Source organism: Tupaia chinensis, unplaced genomic scaffold (genome assembly GCF_000334495.1).
Source record: "Tupaia chinensis unplaced genomic scaffold, TupChi_1.0 Scaffold139943_1, whole genome shotgun sequence".
Lineage (NCBI taxonomy): Eukaryota > Metazoa > Chordata > Mammalia > Scandentia > Tupaiidae > Tupaia > Tupaia belangeri.
Genome location: NW_006199822.1, coordinates 1799313 through 1804857, shown reverse-complemented (window position 1 = coordinate 1804857; position 5545 = coordinate 1799313).

The following is a 5545-nucleotide window of genomic DNA, read 5'->3' as shown; positions in this document are numbered from 1 at the left end:
TTGACACATTGCAGTTTATTCACTTATTGCTTTTTCTCTGAAACACAAAAAACGATCTCATTTTATTTCCTTAGAATTCAGGATTTTAAGAGGTTACCAGAAAAGTACTCCGTTGTGCCTGTAACCAGAGTTCTCCTTTGAAGTTCAAATCTTTCTTAGCTCTAATTTTAGAAGGAGTTATGATTCTGTGATGGACTCATGACATTTCTTATTGGGGATATAAAAGGTCAGATTTTAATGCCTTTTTGTGATATATGCATCTGGCTTAAGATCAAGCAGTTTTGAATGATGGAATTTAAATTGTAATTTAGTGAAGGGGTAAGAAATGAGAAATTATAGCTTCACGGCAATGTCTGAGCCACACGCCAGTTCCCTAGCACCTGTGGGAGGGCTTGTTGATTAGAGCTGCTACTTAAAGTTAGCTTTACAGACACCATGCTGATGGTGTGGAAGTAAAAGTAAAAGCAAAAGCTCAGCTCATCTCAGTTTATGTTCCAGTGATTACCTGACATCCTGCCTTGGAAAAGTAAAAGATAAGTCCCTTGTATTCTGAACATCTTGAAAATTCAGATGGCTTTTTACTTGTCACCTCCCATTTTGTCCTACTGCCTCAAAAGTCTTAGCTTGTCATCTCCTTTTTCTCTCAATATGAATTCTTGGGTACACAAAGATCACTACCCACTTCCTTCCTTTTTGTGTATACAGCATATGAAATAGGACTGACTGAGACCAAATAAATTGGATGAGTTTACCTGTCTAAATCAAAGAAAATCACTTTCCTCTCTTTTATTTTACAAGTGTTAAAATTATAGGAGGCCATTGTTTTGGATTGAGTACCCACAACTAGGCCCTAACAGACCAGGTCAAATCAAAATGGAGTCACTCAAGTCAAATGCCACATAATCAAACCAAAGTTTTAAATAGATCCCAAACAAGCTAACTTTTGCCCCTCAAAAACAGGAGATTCCACTCCATGCTACTTGATTTAGCATAATAAGGAAGTCTTCTCTCTTTTAACCTTTACAAAGCCGGAACCTGATGTTAGCCAGTTTTTCTTTTTCTATTGTTCTGTTTCCTTTTCTTCTCTACCTTACAAACCTGCTGTTCTGTTACTTCCCAGTAGTGTACAAATATGTCATTTTTGATGACTGAGAATGGTATCAATACTCAAAGTTTTGGTCAATTTCTAAGCATTGAGAAACTAACTTAAAGTGGGGAATTGTTAAACCAAAGTAAATTTGTCCTGAGAAAGCCTTTGTACTCCAATACCTGAGTTCTTACGTATGCCTGGCATCCTTACTTAGTATGTGAAATAAACTGAAACCTGAATTCAGAGTATGCTCCTGTAACAAAGAGCTGAATCACAGCCAATCACGGCGTCCATGCTTCCGTCAATCACAGACACCCAAGTGTTCAAGCTGTGTTCAAATGAGGCAAAAGCCACATTGTTACCAACCCAGCCATCCTTCGGCCTCACTTTCATTTTCTATACTTCACTTTCTTTTTCTGTCTGAAAATGTTATTTAACCATGGGGAAGCCACACAGTTCTTTAGAACCAGTTCTCAGGGCTCTCTTATTTGTGACTCGTTCTCTGCACAATTAAACTCAGATTTATCTAAAATTTTTTCTTTTAATATGTGAGTCAATCCAACTAGCAAGTATGAGTCATGCATTTATTAAAAACAGAGATAGGGGCCACCAGGTGGCGTAGTGGTTGGACTTCTGCCTGGCTGACCTTGGTTGAGTCCCAGACTCAGAAACCTAAAACTCACAATCAGAGGCGTGCCCAAAATCCCCAGAGAAGAATGAAAGAAGGGATTGCGGTGTGGCCATTTCCCCGGGGGGCGGTGGGGGGGCTGGTATCTCTCTTTCTATCTTTCTGTCTCTCTGGGGAGGGCATGTGCCCAATGACAAAAAAAAATCTCTCTTAAAAAAATTAAAACAACAACAAAAGAGATAATGTGATGTGATAAAGGAGCCAGAGCTATATTTAAGTTCTCTATTTAGCATTTAGGGTTTCTGAACTTTGGTTTCCTCATCTGTAAATTACCAGTTAGCCTCAGTTTTCTTATCCATAAATTACCTTGCTGGTAAATTGCTTTAGGCTAAAGTAAAACTATAGTCTCTGGAATTGTTAAATCTCATGTTCTGGGGCTAATCCACTGCTAGTGGTAACTGACAATGCCCCCTTATAATGAATTCTTCTCTCATGTGGTTTGAATTTTTGCTTGTGGGCTCATTGTCAGCTGGGATTATTTTTGGTCCATGTGAGTCATAAATGCCTTGGTTTGTGGGGATATCTTTGCAGAGAGATTTTATATTTGTCAGGGGTCAAAGTCTTAAGTAAGGGTTTCACTTGTGCAGGATGAATTTTCACACTATTTTATCAATTTAAAATTCCAAAACCCTATGGGATAGCATTTCTTCAGATTTCATTGTACACATACCAAATAAGTAGTGAGAATTTGGGCAAGACCCATGATAACCTCTTCCTAATTGCCCATTTATCAGTTTCTCAGGTTCATCTGGTGAGGTTGCCTAATAAAATCTCCACTCATTTGGTTGCTCTCACAAATGAAACTTTATATTGAAAGCAGATTGAAAAATGTAAAGAGCTACCCAATACTTCTCTATTTGAAAAAAAATCCATAAATTCAAAAATGAAATTATATAATTGACCTTTAAAACCCTTGAAAATACTCAGAAACCCCTATTAGCTTACCAAAAGCTTTCTTCTACTTCATTTTAAAAAATTAAGTCCATTTTTCCTCCGTTGAAATTCTGCAAATTAATAGAAGGATTAACCTTCTAATTCAATTTAAGTTTTCTTTGTTTAATGACTTATTCTTAATGTTGATTTCTCTTTTGTTATTATGTTGTTTTATAAGGCCATGGAAACTTATTCATTATGGTTAATATTGATCCTAAAGAACAGAGTTCTTGAGTTCCAAACAATTGGTGTAGCAGAGATTGTTTTTATAAGCAAAAATTCAAGTGAAGTTATAAGATTCTGTTTCCCCTATGTAGGATGGGACACTTTTTTTTATACTTTCTTTATGAATTCCAAGATGTAGAAAAGCAAGTCAAAAGTTTATTGGTATCCTGGCTGGTCTAACTTTTGCTATTTACCTCTTAATTTTATGGACCAAAATGCCAACAACTTTCATGCCCTGGGCAGGAGGAAAGTCAAATCAGGTCAGGTACTCAGGACATAAAACAAGACCAACAGGAAAGCAGTATCTGTCGCTGGAGGGAAAGGATCAATAATTACGAGTACCCTGAACCAAACCTACATGAGAATCACAATCCAAACAAATGATTTAATTTGGAAAGAAAGGGACTAGGAGAAGTTTTTACCTTCTTTTTGTAGGGCACTAATGGAGATCCCCTGACCTTGGTAAGAATTCTTTACTTTTTTCCAGATTTTTTCCAGATGTCCCAGATCTTACCTAGGGCCCCAGAGTGAGTGGGGGTGTCATAGCTATTTTTCCTTGGGTGCCAGAAACTGCATGAGATGAATCGTTTACTTTTCTCACCTATGACAAAAGGCAGATTAACAAGAAAAACATTTACAAACTCATTTAATATGTTTTACATGATATGAGAGCCCTCAGAAGTGAAAACCTCCACCCCCACCCCCATCCTCCTGGGACCTGCAGGTGGTGAGGTGGTTAAAGGTGCTGAATTCTCACATGGTCGACCATGGTTCGAGTCCTGGACCTGGTGGCTTGCTTTCTTGCTTTCCCTTTCTCTCTGTCTCTGTCTGGTCAAATTAAAAAATAATAATAACAAATGGAATTAAGTAAATAATTAAATACTCTTTTTTAAAAAAGAAAAGAAATTAACCTCCCCCAAAAAAACAGGGAAAACTGTATTTTTTGATGCTAAGTTTGAAGTAGATAGTTGTAGAGAAAGTATAATTGGGAAAAAGGGTTATGATCTAATGATAATAAACTGGGGTGGAAGGAAGAACTGGGCAAGGCCTGTTTGTTCAGATTCTTTAGTGGCACTCTGTCTTCAGAGATAAGGACATTCCTTTTATTTATTTATTTATTTTTTGAGTGTAGTGTGAATGTCTCTCACTTGGGGGTCTGTGACCTACTTCAGGGGAAGGTATATTATTTTCTAGGTTTTATGGCCTGTTTCACAGGAGATGGGCAGAAGGTCAGAGAGTCTTTGCTGCTTCTGTGGTTTTGTGAAATGCCAACATGTCATATTTTGGAGTAGTATGTCCCAAACCTCATTATGACTAAATTGGTGTACCATTTAGAATTCACCAGGTGCACAGAGTAAGGTGTAGACATATTAGCTAACCCCATGGGCTTATAGAGAATGGGGTGGGGGGGTGCGGGGGTTGACCTTACAACTCTGGGGTTTTGTGGGAGGGTGATGCAGTGAGAGATGACAGGGAAGGAGAGGCAGTGAAAGTATGAGGAGACCCCTGGGCTAGGTCCCTGCTTCTATGGCAGCTCTACCTGCACCATCTTGAACAACACATATCACTTCTCAGATTCCTGTTAGCTTGTCACACAAATGAGGGAGAGAGGATTGGATAGATCATTTCCTGTGCCTTCTGTTTGCAACCTTCATGTCCTGTTCCCATCACTTATAAACTACTGAGCTACACAATAAGAAGAAAGCAAATTTTGTCACAGCCTTGAGGAGTCTGATTGGAGGGGCCTTGATAGGAACAGTAAGGAAATTTGTGGGGGGCAATAACCAGACCTATTTTATATTTAACACAGGAAGAAAAGGGTTTGAGGGTTTTGTGACTTAAACTGACTTTTTTTAGTAGGAGAAAAGATTTAGTGGATTGAATGGTGGCCTACCCAAAAGGGGGTCCACATAGAACCTGTGCATGTGATCTTATCCAGAGAAAGGTTTATTTTTGAGAGATTTTTGCTATAGGGCGTGTGCGCTCGCCAGACAGACAGAGAGACAGAGAGATAGAAAGCAAGAAATCACCCCCCAGGAGGGAATGGTCACGCCGCAATCCCTTCTCCTCCATTCTCCTCTCGGGATCTTGGGCACGCACGCACACACGCCTGGCGTGAGTTTTAAGCCATCGGGTCTGGGATGCGAACCACGGTCGACTACATGGGAGTCCAGTGACACAGCCATTATGCTACCTGCTGGTCCCTGGAGAAAGGGTTTTTGCAAATGTAATTAAGGGTCTCAAAATAAGAGCATATTGAATTAGGATGGGTCATAAATCTAATGACACATGACCTTAGAAGAGAAGGGGAAGCTAACACAGAAGAGAAGGTCACATGAAGACTTAGGCAGAGATCAGAATGATGCAACTATGAGCCATGGAATGCCAAAGTTTGCAGGCAGCCACGAGAAGCTAGGAGAGAAGTGTGAGAGAGATTTTCCCCTCCAATCTCTTGAAGGAACCAACCTTGATAGCATAGTCCTTTCAGACTTCTGGCCTCCAGAACTGTGAGAAAATATTAGGCTGGTGGAAAAGTCATGATGCATTTTTGCATAGAAAAACACATCATGGGGCCCTTTTGGCCAGAACCGCCATCTTCCAGTAATTAA